The sequence below is a fragment of the Lissotriton vulgaris genome, chromosome 7 (assembly GCF_964263255.1).
Source record: "Lissotriton vulgaris chromosome 7, aLisVul1.2, whole genome shotgun sequence".
Lineage (NCBI taxonomy): Eukaryota > Metazoa > Chordata > Amphibia > Caudata > Salamandridae > Lissotriton > Lissotriton vulgaris.
The window spans coordinates 533,375,351-533,397,721 of NC_141695.1; the positions used below are offsets into that span (position 1 = coordinate 533,375,351).

The 22,371-nt window shown below is 45.8% G+C and overlaps 1 pseudogene; it reads left to right on the forward strand.

Moving 5' to 3' along the window:
• The first annotated feature begins 16,329 nt into the window (after positions 1 to 16,329).
• LOC147701993 (uncharacterized) lies at positions 16,330 to 18,607 on the forward strand (annotated as a pseudogene).
• The last annotated feature ends 3,764 nt before the right edge of the window (positions 18,608 to 22,371 follow it).

Sequence of the window (22,371 nt, forward strand, 5' to 3'; positions counted from 1 at the left end):
GACTTAAACTAGACACCATTGCCTTCTGTAGGAAGATCCGGCTGCGTGCCTTTTTTTCAAATAAACCACCAAACCCGGACCCAGAGGTAACAGGCTTGAGGAATAAATCCACTTTTATCCCCTACCAGAATATCCCTAAGCAGGTGGTTGCGTTCGAACAGGTAATGCTATCAGCAATCAACAAACTGGAAAAAAATAAGAAATACACTAAACCAAACATCACTAAAGGCCAACGCATAGCCATTAAAAACTTGAAATGTGACCCGTCGGTCATTATTAAACCCGCGGACAAGGGTGGAGCGGTGGTGATCTGGTCCAGGGAGAAATATCTTAAGGAAGGTGCGACACAGGTTAACAACTCAGAATGGTACAGAGAGCTCCCAGATGACCCGATGCGGTCTATTCAGGGACAAATCTGTGAGATAATAAAATGTGGTGTGGAAGATGGATTTGTGGGACCAAAGGAAAGTGAATTCTTGATAAAGAAATTCCCAAGAACGCCAATCCTATATTTTTTACCTAAAATTCACAAAAATCCGGAGGAACCCCCTGGACGACCAATTGTCTCCGGATGCGAGTCGTGTTTGGAACCCCTCTCGAAATATATTGATTTCTTTTTGAAGCCCTTTATCGGTGATGTAAAATCGTATTTGAAAGACACCATCGATTTTTTGTTAAAAGTTGAGGGAACCCAATTTGACCCAAGGACGGAATTTATGGTGACAATGGACGTAACGTCCTTGTACACCCAAATTCCGCAAGATGAGGCACTAGAAGTGCTAGAACTATACCTTGAGAAAAGAGACAGACCTCATCAGGTCCCTACCTCGTTTATCTTGAAACTAGCTGAACTAACGCTTAAAAAGAATTATTTCGGGTTCAATGACCAATTTTTTATGCAGATCAAAGGTACGGCCATGGGCTGTCCGTATGCGCCGGAGATGGCCATACTGTACATGGCGGAGTATGAGAATAAATTTATTCACTCCAACAACCCCTTCAGCAAACACATTAAACAATGGTGGAGGTACATCGACGACGTGTGGCTCCTGTGGCAGGGGAGCCGCGCAGAGTTGGTCGACTTCCACCTTTGGATTAATGATAGACATCGCGACATCAAGTTTTCACTAGAGTCCAGCAATGAAAAAATGACATTCTTAGACCTGGAAATAAGTTGCACGGATGGACTTTTGAAGTCTTCTCTTTTTCGAAAGAAGACAGACAAAAACACTATCCTCCACCACCGAAGTGCACATCCCAGGAGTCTGAGGGACAATCTGCCCTACGGGCAGTTGCTTCGGATACGAAGGAACTGCTCGGAAGTAACAGACTATGAAAAACATGCAACTCGTTTCTGCAATGAGATGAAGAATCGGGGCTATCCTAAGAAATTACTGAGTAATTCGATGAAAAGGGCAAAATACACCCCCCGGGAGTGCTTACTTGAGAGAACGGTTAAGCAAGACATGGACCGGCTGGTCTGTGTGACAACATTTGGACCGGACACGCATAAAGTAAGACAGATGATCCTAAAAAACTGGCATTTGCTTGAAGGACTTGAATGCCCCTTTCCGCGACCGTTGTTCGCATATAAGAAAAATAAAAGTATTGGCCAAGACGTCATTAGAGCCGACGTGACAACTCCAAAGCCCAAAAGTGATTTACTATCACTATGGGGCCTCAAACCAATTGAAGGACACCACAAGTGTGGAAACTGCATATCATGCGACTCCACAATTGAAGGGTTAGAGTTTGACCATAAAGGTATTAAATGCAAACATGCCAGTTTCTCTAATTGCAAAACACGTAACGTGGTATATGCGATCATTTGTGATTGCCAGAAGATCTATATAGGAAAAACTACCCAGCAGGTCAATAGCCGTGTGACCCAACACAGGTCAAGAATCAAAAGGAAAGTTGTAAGTGCTCCCATGGTCCAACATTTCCTGGATCTAAATCACAGTGAAATGGATTTTAAATGGACTGTACTTTGGACAATAGCGCCAAGCGGCAATAAGGGCCCAATTGATATCGAAGAAACACTCCTTAGGAAAGAAGCATATCTCATTCTAAAATTTAATAGCACGCAAAATGGACTAAATTCACTTTCTGAAGTGTCCAGGCTATAATGTCATAATTGCGTGGGGCTCCACGAGGGTTGTTATGGCCCCCTTGACTGAAGGGTAGAACACCAGGCAAGTTAGCATAATGCTTCTGTTGCACTCAGCGCATTTCGAGTGAACTACATAACCCAGAAAGCCTATGGTCCCAGATTAGCCTTTTAGTTACCTAGCAACCAGGCCGCCGCCTTCCATAGCGAGCGGAGACTGAGTGGGAGTAAGACGCTGGAAACGAGGTGAGCCGAACTAAAGGGTGTTAGATAGAACTGTTGCCCGCTACAGGGACATAAACTAATTCCCCCGTCTTTAAACAGTGCGCAACTAGAATCAACACGGGAACACACACGGGACCCGTACTAAGAGAAACCGATCGAAATCAGCTGATAACGGAGCCAGCGGCTTCCGAAGCGCGCGGTGCACGTACAAAAGGTAGGAATCATTCTCATAATGCTTCTGGCCCATTTAAAGTACTACAGAAGCGCAATGATAGTAATTCTATCCCCGCCTTCCCCCTAGGTCAAAAAACTTCACCGCGCGTAGGGATGGCCCCCATACGGACCCATAAATACTGAAAGGTACGTTCAGCAGTGCTTTGACATGAGCTTACAGCAGAGCTAGCTAGCATAGAACGATGCTTGAAATTGATTTTTTTAATTTAACTTCCTTCAGACGACAGTCCCATTGATGCACAAAATCCTATATGAGAACTACAGCGACAAATAAGGTACTATCACTTTTGAATGTGGTACATCACTAGCAGTGTTAAACAAGGAGGCCACATACTGACACTCACATACTGTTACCTTTCTCTCACACACATACAGACAGAAAGCAACCAGGCCCTGAAGAGAACCCAAAACTACTGTTTGGAGTTCGAAACGCGTCGGCATGAAAGGAGACGTAATTTTTGATCACTGAGAGTTTGTAGAATTACAACATTTGTGTATTGTGACATCTCCTTGTTAATGTGAATCTGTCGAATATTGTTCAAAATTTCGTTCATTTATGGTCATTAAGGCTTGCATATTTATTTTGCCCCTTTTTTTGAACATTTTGAAATTGGTACAGTTGTTTTGTATGATTCACTTTGTGATTTTGTTCATGTTGTAAATATTGTATTGTTGTTAATGTATTTATTTGTTACATGTGTAGTGTTCCTTCTCTGCCATGAGAAGTTATGATTTTTTGATGAAAAGATTTGAAAACAAAGGTAAATAAAATACCTAACATATCCGACTGAAGCTGATGTGCTGCCTATAATCAAGGGCTAATGGAATGAGTGGGGTGGCAATTTTTGTTGTATAAAACTGTTCCCAGTGGGAAGACGGCATTCTTTAGAATCGGATGCACAGCTTTGCCCTTTCACTACTCTGCTATTCCCAGTGGGAAGAGTGCATTCTTTAGAATCAGATGCACTTCCTCGGCCTTTCACTACTCTGCTATTCCCAGTGGGAAGAGTGCATTCTTTAGAATCAGATGCACAGCCTCGCCCTTTCACTACTCTGCTATTCCCAGTGGGAAGAGTGCATTCTTTAGAATCTGATGCACAGCTTTGCCCTTTCAATACTCTGCTGTTCCCAGTGGGAAGAGTGCATTCTTTAGAATCAGATGCACAGCCTCGCCTTTTCACTACTCTGCTGTTCCCAGTGGGAAGAGTGCATTCTTCAGAATCAGAGGCACATCCTCAGCCTTTCACTACTCTGCTGTTCCCAGTGGGAAGACGGCATTCTTTAGAATCGGATGCACAGCTTTGCCCTTTCAATACTCTGCTATTCCCAGTGGGAAGAGTGCATTCTTTAGAATCAGATGCACAGCCTCGCCTTTTCACTACTCTGCAGTTCCCAGTGGGAAGAGGGCATTCTTTAGAATCAGAGCCCCAGCCTTTCACTACTCTGTTGTTCCCTGTGGGAAGAGTGCATTCTTTAGTATCAGCGGCACAGCCTCGGTCTGATTGATGCGCATAGGGTGACCAACTGCCATGGGTTGCAAATTCAGTACAGTCAGTGTAAAAATTCTGGACAGAAGGTCAAAATTCAGGACAAAAATTTGGGAGAAAACATTCATTTTACAGACAAATCAGAGGAGGTGGCACAATAGTATATAAGTAAGTAAATAGACAACCAAAATAAGTACAAGTCAAAATAAGTTTATATAAGGTTGAGATAATCGTGCACTTCATGGTTTTTCAGTATGCGCGCAGCTTTGCAAAGCGACATCTGGCCCTTTCTGCAATCAAGATTTGTGCTAATGTAACAATAAACATTAAATAGTAGTTTTTTTATTTGTATGTTCAAATCTTATTTTTAAATGTACAGTGAAAACGGTGTTCCAGTCCCATGACATTAAGAAGCACTTCGCTGAGTAGCCTATTGTATTAATTTTTACTCACAATTCTTTTACCTTGCACCTTATATTTATTAAGGGATTATATTTTCAGGGACATCAGAAACTCAACTGAATACTATTTTAAAAGTGGTTATAACTTCTACCCTTCACAAATATCCATCTTGACAATGTGGTAAATGACCTATAGATGGAGGTTTTGCACAAATGAATGTTTTAATTTCTATTTTCTCCAGCATGGCGTCAAGACAAAACCAGAATGCCATGCCCTAGTCTGATGCAGGAGAAGGCACACCACATGCTGTTACTACAATAGGGCCCATTCTCATTCTATGTGTGATAATCAGCTGCAGTCTCAGAATTACATTGGTCCAGTCCACAGTCTGTGCGAGGTTCGGGAGGGTTGCTGTAGGCCAGGGCACAAGTCGTAAAAAGAGAAGTGGGGGGACGCTGTCACCGGAAGTGACGTCATAACAAGAAGTGACGTCACGAAAGGTGCCGAGCTCCTCGTCCCAGAGAGGCCAAAGAGTGAAGTCCAGCTGTTTGGCAGGGGGGATTGCGTCCCCCCGGTAAAATAAGTAGGGGGACGCCGTCCACCCGCGTGGTACCCCGATTCGAGCCCTGCTGTAGGCAGCCTCTACCGTTCAAAAGATAAGTGCGAGAGGCCTCGAGGGAAAACTTTTAAACTCATGGGGCCTCTTGCAGGGGAACAGCATACTTTCCGGAAATTCCCCAATTTGATTTTAGTATGATGTCTTAAGGACGCCTTACGGCCATCTTATTAAAATAATGGAGGGTCAGTGAAATTTACGGACGGTTGGTGACTCTAGATGCGCACCCAATCAAGTGGCGCAAGGGTGCAGATCGAGGATGTGCTCCTTATATATGACATGATCCTGGATGCTCTACCAATAGGTTGAGGGCCACGTTATTCCCCATTCCTACCTTCGCCGTGCATTACAGAAGAAGGAACTGCAGCATGCAAAAAAATATAAATGCAAAACCCACACAGTGCAGATTCAATACTGTTGACTGTGCCGTTTAATGCAGATCTTTCAGAAATGTTAGCAAATTCTCTCCATTTCCCAGTAGGGCAGCCCATCCGGGCCTACAGCAAGACAAGCAAAATGTCCGAGTAAAATTCAATTCGTTGAGGCTTTTTGAAGTATTTTATGAAATAACTTTAGATAAACTCATCCTTTCAGACCTAATCTGAGGTTTATTCATTGTATCCCAACCTTCCGGATGGCTCGAGGGTGGGGGCGAAGGGAGCTCGATCATTTACTTCATTTTGCTAGTTAATCCCACCATCTCCCCATTCAGTGTCTCTTACATGTCTTCTCTCTTTAAGATAAATTCAAAAAGGCGCACTTGAAACAGTATTCCGTCTCTGGGGGTAGCGGAGGGGTGGGGTGGCGCCTCAGATGAATCAGATACTGTAAAACAAAGTGGATGTTGAAGAAAGGAGGCTTGTTTCCTTTCAAGTTCAGCGAGGCTTACAGGCCTTTTGGGGGGATTCTCGGAATCCGGAGCCCACTTAAAAGAGCACATGGGACTGAAAGCAAGAGCGGGCTTCGAGCTTCTGAAAGCCTGGAGAAGTCTGCTAATTCCGTTCACGCTTTTTTTGTATTCTTTAGTCCTATCTCCCCGTCCACTACTGCATAATCCCCTCCCGGTGTCTGTGCCAGCTCCAGGGTGCCCTCTCACCCCTTCCCACAATGCATTTTAATGGAGGTGGTCACTTCCGGTCTTGCGCAGGGGGTGCTAGGCACATCCTGGTATGGAGCTGCTCCTGGCAGAACAGCAGTTTTACAATAAATATTGAGATGTAGATAGATTTTAGAAGCACAATAGGTTAACTATGTGTCTCCAGTCAACAGCAAAGAGGTACAAAAAAAATAAACATATTTCTCATCTGATTAGTGCCAGTCCGTGCATTGGCAAGAAAGAACACCTTCAAGAACATGATTATGATGACAATAATAAGCCTCCCTCAGTCTTCACACTGGTAATAGGGAAGGGCACTGGAATGGGAAGACTAAATTATGTGGCAAGGTTGCCTATACAGCAGAAAAAGGCAAATTATGTGGCATGATGTAGCACATTTTCTGACAATAGAACTTCGCCATTTTGTCTTTTTATTTATTTTACATGTTAACACTGTCTGCTCATTAGAATAACTTCAGCAAGCAAATACAGCAATCAGTAAGTAAAAGTTGACCTGCTATTGCATTGCACAAGGCCTGCAACTGTGCTATAAGACGTTTAGCCGAATTTATGAAAATGTTTGATCTTTTTGAGCTAGAAACAATTTACTTTGTTAAACTCTGGCTCCTCCCAGGTCAGTGACAGCAGGTCCAGTTATTTTCTGATCTTTCACAGGTCCAGGATGTATTTTGAGGAGGGTTCCTTTGGGGTTTCACATTTATAGTTGGCACTAGTTTGTAGGTGGGGGTGACTCCTGGAACCTCCCTAACCAATGGGTAAAAAGTTCCCCAGAGCAACACTCCCCATGTCTGCAGCACCTCCTGTTTACTGGACATTACCCCAAATTGCACCTCACTCCAGAATCCAAGCAGGGGGAATCCTTCTTCCATTGTGACGAGCTCTTCTGTCCTCTCATAGCGTTGGTCAGGAAAATAAGCAGTCCTCTCCCATGAGTCCACTTCAAACCAGTTCTGGGAGTAGCTCCCATCCAACTGGGTTTGGCGCCAGCCTACCTAGTGTGGCCCTTGGGGGACACAGGCTTTGCATTCTTCATGCCTCTCCTTACACTAACCTATGAAAGGGCAAGACACATCTCGGTCCCTTTCAAGTTCTTGAAGTCTTGGGTGAACGCTAACTGTCCTTCTTGATCTGATAGAGATCAAAAGGCCCACACCCAATCCGTCTTGTAGTTAGGCCTAAGCCATTGTTCTGCTCTGGGAGCAGTTTTTACCCCTCATTAAGGTCATGTACTTTTTGGCTGGCGACTAGCAAGCTAACGAAAATTAGCCTCAAGGAGCTTCGGGCAGGGAAAAATGACTTTCGAAAAGTTACTTTCCCTGAATATTTATTAAATATCTAACTTTGTCAATGAATTGGGCTTTTGCTAAATATGAAAAATAGTCTTTCAATTCCTATTTTAATCCTTTTCTGTTATAAAAGATACAGATTAAGGTTTATAATCTGCATTTTGGGATTTTCGAGGTTTCAAATACAGCCTTGCCATTGAAAATAGCTTTTAGTATCTATTCACTGGAAGAACATGCCAACTTTAATTTCACACATATTCAGCTTTATCAGTCACCCTACCCTGTGAGCCAAAAGATGAACTTAGAGGTAGCTTATAATTTATTTAAAAGCAGAGATTCCTGTCTCTCAAAATGGTTATTTTAGACAGGTTTGTCAACAGGTTTTCAGGCTGCTGCAATCAGGCTACAGATGGTAGGCCTAAAGCCATATTTCACAGGCCGACCCTCTGGGTGGCACCGTAGATGCTGCAGTCCACAGGTGGCCTAAAACTTTAAGGCACTGGGTGTACTTCCTAAACCATATACAAGGGACTAATACACAAATCAAATATGTCAATCTGGCATACGCTAATTTAACCACGTTTAAAGGGGGAAGCCGGGCACTTTTCTCCTGTTAAGAATGGGTAGAGTGCACAGAGTTAAAAAAAACAGCGAAACTGGGTCCAGAAAAAGGAAAAAAATCTGGGGTGCCCATGTACAAAAAAGAGAAACAGAAAAACAAGCATTGGAATGATAGATCTGAAGGTCTATACCAGTCATTATTGGCCCTGAATCACTTTATTGTCTTCAGTGAAGTAGCCAATATGTTAACGTTCTATTAAAAATTACGCCTCCAGAGAAGTTAGGACCAGAAAGAATACCACAGATGCAACATGAGAGGCCTATTTTCCAAATTGACTAAGTCTCACTAAAGAATAAAACAGTGGCGTAACCATAGCCCCAGCAGAGGTGGCCTCCGAGCTCCAGTGGGGCCGCCTCCAGCTCTGTGCACGGGCGGGCCAGAGAGCACCTGACTGGGTTCAAAGCTAGGGGGGCCTCCATGCACTTTGCAGGGGGGCCCCTTTAAATTTTGTTACCCCACTGTAAACAAATAACTGATTCTTGATTTCCAATAGCCAGAGGCTAAAGAGAAAAGTCTAAGAACAATCTAGAGCAGTGTTTCCCAAACTATGGGCTGTGAAATGTTTTTTTGTGGGTCACGAAAGTCCAAGCAATAAGTAACAATGCCTTTAAATTTTGTAATTGTCTTGTCACATTTGCAGCGCTTTAAAGACTGAGGTCAAATGTCAGACTTTGGTTTCTGGCAAATTGCTCCTTACTTTTTTTACATGGGGATTGACGTTTACAAACTCCTCTGGCTTTGGTGGTCAGAGAAAGAAATGTACATTTCATTATGAGAGTGTTTAATTGGGGTACAGGGAATGTGAAAGGAAAGCTGTACGATTTAATTTTTCGTAACACACAAAACATTTAAACACCTCTAAATGAACTGTGCACATTAAGCAGTTAGGAAAGCAAAAATGAAGCTCTAGTCTTTTTGGAATTCTGAAATTTGATGGAAACAAAGATTTTAATAGGAACAAAACACTACACTTGGTGATGCACAAATGATACATTTTCACTGAAATCCCATTTCCTTACATGATCATTTGTGTGCAATATAGTTTTGATCAGTTAAACTGTATGTCTGTATCCTGTTACGATCGCTATCAAGCGTGATTTGTTATGGTTACCCATTACTACTTTCTTAGATTCCTCAGCCAAATCCTCTATGCTTCATTCCCCACGTACTGAGGAAGTACCCAAACCTCCATGATATGTTCTTGATTATTCCTATGCTTCTGTTCCTATGTATACAATTTTTCCTATTTTCTAGAATGTTCTCTTTGGATTATTGTAAGTTTTTCTTTCAATTTATTGCATTTTAAATATTGCTATTGTATTTTCTTTGCGGAGTTTCCTTTTTTCCTCTCTTTTCCCCCTTTTCTCCTCCCTTTCCTCCTCTCTTTCTTTCTCATTTTCTTCTTTTCTCTCCATATAATTTCTACTTGCATTGTTTTTTGATTATCAATATTGTATCCTTTGTATTTTATTGCATTCTTGTACCCAATAACATTTTTCTTAAACTTAAAAAAACTGTATGTCTGTGCAGATTTAGTGTCATTTTAATGAAAAAATGTGCTGTCTGTAAATGACAGTGTGCTACCAAACTATGCTTTAATTACGTTTAAAAAAGTGCCCACCTTATGTCGATAAAAGTTAGCTGGGTCACAAAAGTATGTTGTAAAAATTGGGTTGCGTTTCTAAAAACATCAAATCAAATCACAACGCCGGCTTACAACCTTGCCACAAGTTTCTAACGCATTCCTCTGAGGCTAACAGCATCTCAACATTCTTCCACGTTCAATGACCAACCAGAGCAGATCTGGATGATATACAATGCTGTTAAAATTAAACTGGCCAGGCAACTAGAGAGAACATACCAAGAGCACACATAGTGCAAATCCTTCCTGATTATGTATAAATGGCCTTGAGATGTTGCTGAGAGAGGGTGTGTGTGCAGCCTGCAGGGCTGGGTCTTTCCTGTGCACACAGTTGACCCCACATTATTGTCTGTTTTAAAGTCAGTTTACGGGAGTCGGTCTTTTCTTACTCACCAGCCGCATATTGACTTTTTCACAATGGATATCAAGATGCATTGTTCCTCCGTTCAAGCAGACCTTGTCCTCGGTCAATATTTGCTTCCCACAGAAACCTTGATGTTGACATCGACAGAAGTCAATATCTGCTCTTTGGGTGGATTTTCAAGCGACGGCTCCTGGGTTTCACAATGGAAATCAGGTACGGTGCAGTGTCCAAAGTGTCTCCACTTGCAGTGTGAATACCCCTGGAAGAAATATGGAGAAGCACATCTGCTGCATGAGCCCCCCTCTAATATTATAATTTTCTCTAATTGTCTGAGGTCCCCAGGAGTAAATGGTTATTCAAGTGTAAATGATGATAGATGATCATAAGTAGTGTCACTTGAACATGAACAATATCACTGGAAATGATTGCCACTAGTAAAGACATATATCACTTACAGGTACATATATCATTACAGTTACCGAGTCTCTAGGGCAGTCAAGGGAGATTTGTGCTTGGACTTATACACCTGGGGGCTTATTTACAAGCCCCTTGCACCGCTGGTCCGTCACTTTTTATATGGGAAAAAGGGATGCACTGGCGCGCAAGGGGCTTGTAAATCAGCCCCCTTGAGTGTGAAATTTAAGGACATGGGCTCTGAGGTCTTGTTTAAACTCAACAGGAGAAGGACATGGTCTGAGTTTGCAGGGGAAGACGTACAGGAGAGGGCTGAGGAGCCTGAGCTTGAAAGAAATGCAACTGGTCACTGGAAAGAGCTGGACAAGATTCTGCTGCTGATATTGGATCTTCTCATCTCCAACGAATGCCTAAATGTGTAGCTCCTGAACCCCGGAGCATCTCTAACAGTGCTTAATTTGAGCTGGTGGTCTCCGGTGTTCGGCACTGGCACTCAGTTGTCAACACTTGTGCTTGTGACAGTCTGTCGCAAGGTTGTGATGACTGGCTAATCTAGAGATGACCTCAGCAACAGTTAATTATTAGTTAATTATTAATTCAATATAAATTAAAAATTACTTTTACCTGCCACCCAATCCATTCTTATAGCTTTGGGGGCCTGGAATAGTCTAGATTCTCACACTTGTAGGAGTGTGATGGTTAGTAGTTGTGTTTTTACCATCATTGGTAGCTCTGGCAGGGACAATCTGTGGTACAACCTGTAGTAGCCTCCTGATGAGAGCCCTGGCACGTAAGTTTTTACATAGTAAGCACTAACTGGGCTGGAACCTTTGCTGAGGATGGAATGTCCTCCCCAGTGACATCACTTTGCAGCACCACAGAATCCCTCTCTAGACAGCCGCCTGAGTGCGGTATGTTCCCTCTCCATAGCATCATTGGGGAGACACTAGAGAGGAGACCTGTTCTCTGCAGCATCAGACGGGCAGTGCATGAATTCAAATGTCACCTTTGATTAAATCTATTATTCATCCTTTTCTCCGCCCCATCTGGTCTGTTTGATTGATATGTGGGAACGTGTTACTTTCCTAGAATTGCAGCTCCCGGAGTTTGCTTGAAGAAAGCCTTAAAGCAAATCTACAGAAAGTCGTGCTCTTTACACGTCAATCTCCCCATCTACAGGGAAAACAGGGAAAATAAAGGATTAATGAAAGAAAAGCGCCATGGAGGGAAGTCATAAAGAGGACAAGTGGGGACCCTGAGTAACCAGAAGTCACATTCAAAAACATCTTCTGTCATTCAATGTCTTTCTTTGACCCTGTCTGGTAGCTTTTCCTACAAGCATGATGAGATACTTCACCATTGGTGGCAAATACACCCAGGGCAGACAGATTAAAGGTGAATACATATGAAACCTCTTATTGTATGCTCAAACCTGTAAACCGATGACACAGTAGCCATTTATAGCACACTTTGGGTGACACCTGCTACTGGTCTTTGCTTTTTCCTATGTTCAGGTGAAATGCTCACATTAAGGTTAAATATAAAGACAAAACACACACTTCCTAGGGTTACCAATCAAAATACTTAACACCTTATTACGAGTCCCGCGGTCCATGAACCACCAGACTCGCTGAGGCGGGGGAGTGGCAGGCTTCTGACCACCCTATTATGACCAGGGTGGTCAGACTGCCCTGGGACCTCCGCAATAGCCAGGGGTCTGAGATCCCTGGTGGTGGCGCAACAGTCTTGAAGCTGCAATATGTTTGACGGGGCTGCTGCAGCCAGCTAAGAATATTACCAGTTTCCTCACCACCACACTTTTCATGGGGGGGCAACCACCATAAAAAGTGTGTTCAGGAGGAATCAAAGAGGGCCCTACAGTGCCCTCTGGTACCTCACACTCTGTGCCCTCCTGTGTGCATGCACAACAGTACCTGCATGGCATGAATGGCAGAAGTCCATGCCGTGCAGGTAATTCCTTTGACTTTCCCACTACCCTGCCTATTTTATAGGCCCCACCCTGGGAATGTCAAATAATGGCCAGCCACACCAGGAGAAAACTCCTGATCTGGCACGGTTTTGGCGGTGCGGGACCAGGGCGGTCACGCTCCCACACCGCCAAATTCATATTAAGGCCCTAAGTCTGTCAACTTTGACACGGTTATGCATGGAAAACTCCAGGCTCATATGGCAGAGGCTTTCGATTGGTGTAGGTCATTTAATTCTACAGAACTCAATGTATTATATGAGAATTCTTTTTCTCAGAGCTCAGTACATCACTTGTGGAGTGCCCAGAGCCTCATCCCTAGAAACCTCCTCGGTCGTAATTGAGAACCAGAATTAAGTTTAAGGATCTCTACCTAATCTACAAATTTCTCGCTAGCACCGCCACTATTACTGTGCCAGATTATTCCCTCGTAACAAACAATGACTCATTTGATTCAGCAATAACATCCTACTTTCCATCCCTGCATCCAGAGAATATCTTTGCATTTGAGGCTCCCAAACATTGGAGCCCATCCTCCTTGGACCTCTTCTAACCCACCAGTCCATCAAGAAGCACAGAATGCCCATCTGGCACTCCTTGTTAGACATCTGTGTATACATATCACGAGTCGGGGTAAACGCAGGTGGACTCCGTCCACCCTGCCAAGAAGTTGGGCCCCACTGAAAAATAGGCTAAATTCGTCCCGGTGTATCAGGAGGGTTTCCCTGTGTACATTAAATGTGCTCCAATGTACTCATGATAGACCTGCTAAACATACATGTGAGGTCTTAAGATCTGATGTCACTTCTTATGATGTCACATACTGTGATGTCACACATGTAGGAAGGTGGCTACCTGACTATGGTTACCCCAGATTTTTTGCCTTGTGTTTAGCTGGTTTTCGACTTAGTTGGCCTGGTTCCCTGCTAATCAGGGCCCCAGGCTATCTGCTCTCTCTGTAAAATGGATTCCATGTACCCTAGGTGCATAACTAGATTGGCTTGGGTCACCTTATCAGCCCCTGTACAGAGCACTATAGGTGCCCAGGGCATAGGAGCATCCAAGGCCTACCAGGGGCTGCAGCATATCTTTTGCCACCCCTGGCTGGCTATCTAAAATTTACACAACTGACTGATCACTCAGCTGGGGCAAGGTGGTGTAATCACTCCTTGCTTAGATATAGTATGCCTATATCTAAATCTAACTGGACACATATATATCTATCAGTCACTCCTATGGCAGGCCTTAACAATCCTGGAGGCAGAGTGCTTGGTTTTATGTGAGATGGTGCTCTAGCATGAGCTGAGCCTGTCTGCAGCTGTCGGGACCAATTCCCTAAGCTGTTCCGGGATAATGCCATACCATATACTATTAAGTGCATTATAATCCTCGCGGTTATATAGCAACTTTGGTTTGGCTTTATCAAAACATGTCGTGTAAGGTGTCATACGATTTGGAATACTACCCCCTCGCCAGTCCTGGCAACGGGGGTAGCATTCCACCCCTCTAGAGGGAGACGACATGTTACTTTGCTAAAACGCGGTTGATTTTAAAAGGAGCCTCAGATCCACAAAATGGATGCTTCTGCCACAGACACGAGTCTGACCTCCTTCAGCTGACCGAAACTCAGCCAAGGAGGCCTGGACAAAGGGTTTCCTGTCACAGGGAGGTGTCACACCACCCCAGACAGGAGATAGTGGATTGTAGCAGGGAGGTTTGGAAGAAACCAGACACTGCCTGGGGAGCACAAGGCTGCCCCTTGCATAATACGGCCTACCGGTTCTGGGGCACACCAGCCCCAGTTCCAGCGCGGCCTGGATCAAAGGGAAAGGGGTGTATCCACCCCCTTCCTGGGTTCCACCCATAGGAGGGGACCTAGCAGGTAATCCAGCCCCCTAGATTGGCATAAGAATGGGAGCAGTGCCAACGCACTCAGATTATCCTGATGAAACATTTGAAACAAAACTCTGGACCCTTCGACATCCTACTCAATGTAGAAGACTGAAGAATCTCCCTTGTGGTCAAGGAGTGACCACCCTGTGCAAACAGGTACCACCCAGCACCTCGACGTCTGCTTTGTTGCAGTTCCCGCTAGAACTCGAGCAACAGAGATCAACGAGATCAAGCTTGCCTGCCTTCTTACAGCCCGATCCACAGTCCCTGCAGAACTGAGACCCGTGGAGGCGACCGGAAGCGTGGGGCACGCCATCTTGAAAAGACCACGAGATGCTGACCGTGCAGCCCACGAGTGACCCTTGAAGCTGTACACCGGGGTTTGAGAAGCCCCAACCCTGAGCCACTCTTGCACCGAAGTTCACTCCTCTACACTCAATGAGTGCTGCGTGGGGCCCTTCTGCTTTCTTTGGCTCAACACGTTGGCCCGGTCACTTGCCAGCTGGCTTGTGGCCCCTGTGCCAACAAAAACCTAAAAACAACTTGCGATTCTGGTTGCTCCAGACTTGCACCAGCTTCTCTGAAAAGGAGCCTCCACTCTGACCCTCCTGGTCCGAGTGAAAAGCGATCTCCCAATCCTGCGTGGATTGCTTTTGCCAAGTGTTGTTGACTCCGATCTTGAAGCCGATAACGCCGACGGTGAGATCCTGCGTGGTACAGGTTGTGACCCGCTCTTGGACATCGCAGATGCCCCAGAGCCCACGTGGCAGCGGAGAGAAGCTCCTTGACAACCACCTGATTGCGCCCGACATTGCCTGGTTCCGTCCTGGTTCCACCCTGGTCACTGCTGAGTGACCCAGACTCTGTCCTCTCTGCTTTCAGGTACTTTTCTACTCTGATCCACCCTTGGATCACACCGGACACTTCTCCTTCACATCGCGTGCAGCATCTTCAGCTTCAAGCACCAAGAACCTGCATGACAAAACCCGACACCACTTCGACCCTATGCACCCGCTTCCTGTGGGTGAGGTAACATTGCAACTCCGGTGTTCCCACACTGGTACACACCTCTAGGGTCTGTGTCTAAAGTTTGGTCCTTCTAGGTTCAGCGGAAGTATCCTTAAACTCTACTTGTGTGACTTTTACGCACCATTGACATTGCATTAGTGCAAGCCGCGCTTTAAGCGCTGCACCCGAATCCCGCGGGCTTTTCCCAACTTCAGCATTGCTTGTCCCGACTGCTCCCAGCGATTCCCTAGGCCCTAGGCCTAACCACTGTTCGATTGGTATCTCTTATACCACTTTCTTAATATATGGTTTGAGTGGCCACCTGCCCTCATCCATAATTGTGCAACTTTGTATGTTATACTGTGCTTTTGATTTAACGGTTGTGCCCCTTTGCTCATAAAGAGTACTGGGGATTATTTTTAGAAATAAACACATATATTTTTATAATATATACTTGTGTGGTGTCCTTTCATTTGATATTACCGGAGTGTGATTGGTAAAACAGCTCGCTTAACACGACCTCTTGAGTTAAGCCTTTAAGGCTGCTTAGGCCATGCTATCCCTAGGATAGCTTGTCTAATAAGGTTGACTTACAACCAGACACCATAAGGGTTGTTTGGACTGATACAAGGTGGTTCCAGAATTGGAAACATCATATATCAGACCAACTTCTCACATTGGTGCGCAGCGGTGCGGATTTGAGCTTGCTGTTGTTTTACCATTGCAATCTTTTTATCAAATTGAAAGATCACATCAAGTACCTTAGGTACATATAAATCAAAAGCTTAGCATATTAAGTTCTACTGAACTTAGTAGTTGTAGATTAAAGGGATTAGTACACACTGACTACAACTCACTAGCAAGGTACAGTAGGAAAACACTTAGTGTAGGTAAGTGCACCACTTGCACCTCACTAGCAGTCATGTCTGACGCAGGTGGAGCCTCAGGCTCTGTCCCTACGACAGTTGACCTTACCAAGGCAACTTCCAGCTATGACAAACTTATCCACAAAGACTTGAGTGCCTTGTGCATTGCAAGAGGGCTAAAAAGGGGCAGACACCCCACCATTCCTATCCTGATAGCCAATCTGGAAATGGATGACTTAGCTAAGGCGAATGCAGCTCCCTTAGGTTTAGGAGATGGAGTGACCCACCCTGAGAATGAAACAACTCCAGAAGATGAGGAGGAGGAAGAGGAGGATGGCTCAGAAGTAGATGAGCCTGAGAATCAGGATCAGCAGGGTAACCAGGTTTTAGTTGCCAGGCTTAACCAGGCCAACTTAGACCTACATGGGAGTGGAGAGGGCCAGCACCTCCCCAGATCCTATAACATAGTTCCCACAGGCAATAGAAGGGTTAGATCTCCCTCAGGGGATTCTCACATTTCTAGTGTCTCCAGAAACTCTCAAAGGGGAATGACTTCCCCCCAGAGAAGAGAGCATAAGGCCAGGATGAGAGCTGTAGAACTCCAGATAGAGAGGGAAGAGTTAGCCCTGGCCCAAGCTAAACTTGCTTTAGCAAGGGAACAGAAAATGTGTGGCTTAGATGCCACTGGTGGCAGCAACATAACTCCTAGAGAGAAAGACAGGTCCTATAATACTAGAAACCTGACAAAGATTGTGCCCCCCTACACAGAAGGGGATGACATCCACAAGTGGATAACTGCTCTTGAGAGAGCCTGCATGGTACAGCAGGTTCCTGAGGAACAGTGGGCAGCAATCTTATGGTACTCCTTTTCAGAGAAAGGGAGAGATAAGCTCCTCACTGTCAGACATGAGGATGCTAAAAACTACAAAGTCCTGAAGAGTGCTCTAATAGATGGGTTTGGCTGAACCACTGAACCGTACAAGGTTGAAGTTTAGAGACACCCAGAAGACACAGACTCAGGACTGGACTGATTTATTTTGTAGATTGTGCTACTAAGGCTCTGGAGGGTTGGCTACATGGCAGCAAAGTACATGACTTCATAGGATTGTATAATTTGATTATGAGGGAGCAAATCCTAAGTAATTGTCAGAACCAGCTCTTACACCAGCACCTGGTGGACTCTGATTTGACCTCTCCCCAAGAATTGGGAAAGAGGGCAGATAAATGGGTCAGAACCAGGATTAGGCCTAAGAATCAGGGCAATAACCAGAAGAAGGAGTCTACCAAGCCTCAAGATAAGGGTGGGGATAAAAGTAAGGAACAGACTTCCCCAGGGCCCCAAAACGCCAAGAATGGGGCTGGGTCCCAAGACAATTCATCAACTCAGAAAAAGCCTTCTTGTCATACCTGTAAACAGGTTGGGCATTACAAAACAGACAGCTGTTGTCCCAAGAATGGCGATAAAGAAAATATACCTCCAAAGCCAGCTCCAACACCTCCTGTTACTGTCAGCAGTAATCCCCCAGGAAGTGGGAGCACACCCAGGAATCTGGGTGGGTTTACTTTTGGAGCACAGGTGGACCCTGGCCTATCCAGCTCCCCATCACCAAATGATCTTGTTTATGAGACTGGCATGGGGTTTGCCAACTTCTCTGATTGCCCAAATACCTTGAGCAAATATAGACAAGAACCCATCATCAATGGTTTGAAAGTTGAAGCCTTTAGAGACACAGGGGCTAGCATCACCATGGTGGCTGACTGTATAGTCCCCTCTAAGCAACTTTTACCTGGTGCCACATACCAGGTAACAAGCATTGATGGAATCCAAACAAATCATCCCATGGCAGTAGTAAGTCTCAGCTGAGGAGGTGTCACTGGCCCAAAGAGAGTGGCAGTGTCACCAAACTTGCCTGTAGACTGCCTACTTGGTAATGATTTAGAAATCTCAGCCTGGGCTGAGGTTGAACAGGAGACCCATTCTGGAATGGTAAATGCCAATGGAAAGGTTAGTGGGGCTGTACTGGCTATAGCCCCAACCCAAGATGTCCTTCCTGAAAAGGTTGGTAGGGCTGAGCAACTCTCTGCCCCATCTTTAGCAGAAGCTCTTCCTAAACAGAATAGCAAAGCTGTTATGATAACAGCAGAAACCCAAACTGAGTCTCCTCCTGAAAAGGTTGGTGGGGCTGCGATGGCCACAGCCCAAACTCAAACAGATATGTGTGTTGTGAAGCCTGAAATGATGGATCACTCCACCCAAACTGAGAGCATGGAGGAGGAAGAGAAATCTCCCCCTCACCAGACATTAGGACAGGATCAGCCTCCTCAGGGAACTGATCTTACCCCTGATGAAGCAACTGCCCCAGAGGTTGTTAGGCCTGGCCGAACAGAGCCTCTGATGGCAGTGGGCCCTTCTCAGGTGGGACCCAGTCTGGAGCAGGTAACCTGCCCCTCTCTACCTTGCCTTAGTCAGCTCAGGGCTGCAGAGGACAAGAAGAACAGTGAGACCCAGAGGGCCCCCTGTCAAATAAAGCACCCTCATCAACAGATTAGGGGCACCAAAACTAGTAGCCCTAGTGAGGTGAAAACTTTAAAAACTCCCGAGGGAGCCCCCTTAAAAATAGTTAGGGACCTCCCACAGATGGATTCTGTTGGGCACAGTCAGACCTGGGACCCAAAGGGCCCAAACCTGAACTGTCCCTCCAGCAAGCCAAACAGAGGGACCCAGACTCTAGCTTTAGGTAGCCAGAGGTTGACCCTGAGAGCACAGTGCAACTCAGTTGAAGAAAGAAAGGCACACATGGTGGAAGATAATTGGAGGAAGCTGAGCCCTAAATTAGTAGAGCCTCACTTCAATACTCCATACCCAAACCAGCCTTTTTCCTTGCATAAACACACCCAAGGTAGTAATTCCCTATGGTGGAGACCCTCTAATACCCCAAGGGTGAGGGACTGCTTAGTGGACCATGAGGCAGGGGGTACCCATGCTAGCGCAGGTACTTCCTTATATGGCCACTCAGGCAATATAGGCTTACCTGGCCAAGGATAGCCTTATCTCCTTTCGTTTGGGGGGGGGGGGGCTTGTGTAGGAAGGTGGCTACCTGACTATGGTTACCCCAGATTTTTTGCCTTGTGTTTAGCTGGTTTTCGACTTAGTTGGCCTGGTTCCCTGCTAATCAGGGCCCCAGGCTATCTGCTCTCTCTGTAAAATGGATTCCATGTACCCTGGGTGCATAACTAGATTGGCTTGGGTCACCTTATCAGCCCCTGTACAGAGCACTATAGGTGCCCAGGGCATAGGTGCATCCAAGGCCTACCAGGGGCTGCAGCATATCTTTTGCCACCCCTGGCTGGCTATCTAAAATTGACACAACTGGCTGATCACTCAGCTGGGACAAGGTGGTGTAATCACCCCTTGCTTAGATATAGTATGCCTATATCTAAATCTAACTGGACACATATATACCTATCAGCCACTCCTATGGCAGGCCTTAACAATCCTGGAGGCAGAGTGCTTGGTTTTATGTGAGATAGTGCTCTAGCATGAGCTGAGCCTGTCTGCAGCTGTCGGGACCAATTCCCTAAGCTGTTCCGGGATAATGCCATACCATATACTATTAAGTGCATTATAATCCTCGCGGTTATATAGCAACTTTGGTTTGGCTTTATCAAAACATGTCGTGTAAGGTGTCATACGATTTGGAATACTACCCCCTCGCCAGTCCTGGCGACGGGGGTAGCATTCCACCCCTCTAGAGGGAGACGACATGTTACTTTGCTAAAACGCGGTTGATTTTAAAAGGAGCCTCAGATCCACAAAATGGATGCTTCTGCCACAGACACGAGTCTGACCCCCTGCAGCTGACCGAAACTCAGCCAAGGAGGCCTGGACAAAGGGTTTCCTGTCACAGGGAGGTGTCACACCACCCCAGACAGGAGATAGTGGATTGTAGCAGGGAGGTTTGGAAGAAACCAGACACTGCCTGGGGAGCACAAGGCTGCCCCTTGCATAATCCGGCCAAACCGGTTCTGGGGCACACCAGCCCCAGTCCCAGCGTGGCCTGGATAAAAGGGAAAGGGGTGTATCCACCCCCTTCCTGGGTCCCACCCATAGGAGGGGACCTAGCAGGTAATCCAGCCCCCTAGATTGGTATAAGAATGGGAGCAGTGCCAACACACTCAGATTATCCTGATGAAACATTTGAAACAAAACTCTGGACCCTTCGACATCCTACTCAACGAAGAAGACTGAAGAATCTCCCTTGTGGTCAAGGAGTGACCACCCTGTGCAAACAGGTACCACCCAGCACCTCGACATCTGCTTTGTTGCAGTTCCCGCCGGAACTCGAGCAACAGAGATCAACGAGATCAAGCTAGCCTGCCTTCTTACAGCTCGATCCATAGTCCCTGCAGAGCTGAGACCCGTGGAGGCGACCGGAAGCGTGGGGCACGCCATCTTGAAAAGACCACAAGACGCTGACCGTGCAGCCCACGAGTGACCCTCGAAGCTGTACACCAGGGTTTGAGAAGCCCCAACCCTGAGCCACTCTTGCACCAAAGTTCACCCCTCTACACTCAACGAGTGCTGCGTGGGGCCATTCTGCTTTCTTTGGCTCAACGCGTTGGCCCGGTCACTTGCCAGCTGGCTTGTGGCCCCTGTGCCGATGAAAACCTAAAAACGACTTGCGATTCTGGTTGCTCTAGACTTGCACCAGCTCCTCTGAAAAGGAGCCCCCACTCTGACCCTTCTGGTCCTAGTGAGAAGCGATCTCCTAATACCGCATGGATTGCTTTTGCCAAGTGTTGTTGACTCCGATCTTGAAGCCGACAGCGGCGACGGTGAGAGCCTGCGTGGGACAGCTTGTGACCCACTCCTGGACGTCACAGATGCCCCAGAGCCCACGTGGCAGCGGAGAGAAGCTACTCAACAACCACCTGATTGCGCCCGACATTGCCTGGTTCCGTCCTGGTTCCACCCTGGTCACTGCTGAGTGACCCAGACTCTGTCCCCTCTGCTTTCAGGTACTTTTCTACTCTGATCCACCCTTGGATCACACCGGACACTTCTCCTTCACATCGCCTGCAGCATCTTCAGCTTCAAGCACCAAGAACCTACGTGACAAAACCCGACGCCACTTCGACCCTATGCACCCGCTTCCTGTGGGTGTGGTAACATTGCAACGCCAGTGTTCCCACACTGGTACACACCTCTAGGGTCTGTGTCTAAAGTTTGGTCCTTCTAGGTTCAGCGGAAGTATCCTTAAACTCTACTTGTGTAACTTTTACGCACCATTGACATTGCATTAGTGCAAGCCGCGCTTTAAGCGCTGCACCCGAATCCCGCGGGCTTTTCCTGACTTCAGCATTGCTTGTCCCGACTGCTCCCAGCGATTCCCTAGGCCCTAGGCCTAACCACTGTTCGATTGGTATCTCTTATACCACTTTCTTAATATATGGTTTGAGTGGCCACCCACCCTCATCCATAATTGTGCAACTTTGTATGTTATACTGTGCTTTTGATTTAACGCTTGTGCCCCTTTGCTCATAAAGAGTACTGGGGATTATTTTTAGAAATAAACACATATATTTTTATAATATATACTTGTGTGGTGTCCTTTCATTTGATATTACCGGAGTGTGATTGGTAAAACAGCTCGCTTAACACGACCTCTTGAGTTAAGCCTTTAAGGCTGCTTAGTCCATGCTACCCCTAGGATAGCTTGTCTAATAATGCCCAGACACCATAAGGGTTGTTTGTACTGATGCAAGGTCGTTCCAGAATTGGAAACATCATATATCAGGCCAACTTCTCACAACGCACCGCAATGTCACACACCGTGATGTCACGTGCCGTGTTGCCACTTGCATTCTGATTAATTAGCTTAGTCCCCCCACTTCTTTTTTAGGACTTGTGCCCTGTGTACATATGTGATTAGGAAAACGCCACAGCTCTCAGTGCAAGTTAGACAAAGGCTATAAGTGGACTGACCCTTTGCCCTCTGCTGTGATGGGAGGGAGTTAAATGTGAATGACACTTGAATAGACCAATCGATGAAAAGGGCTGACTGATAGTGTCTATATGTATGTCGTTTTATTATGAA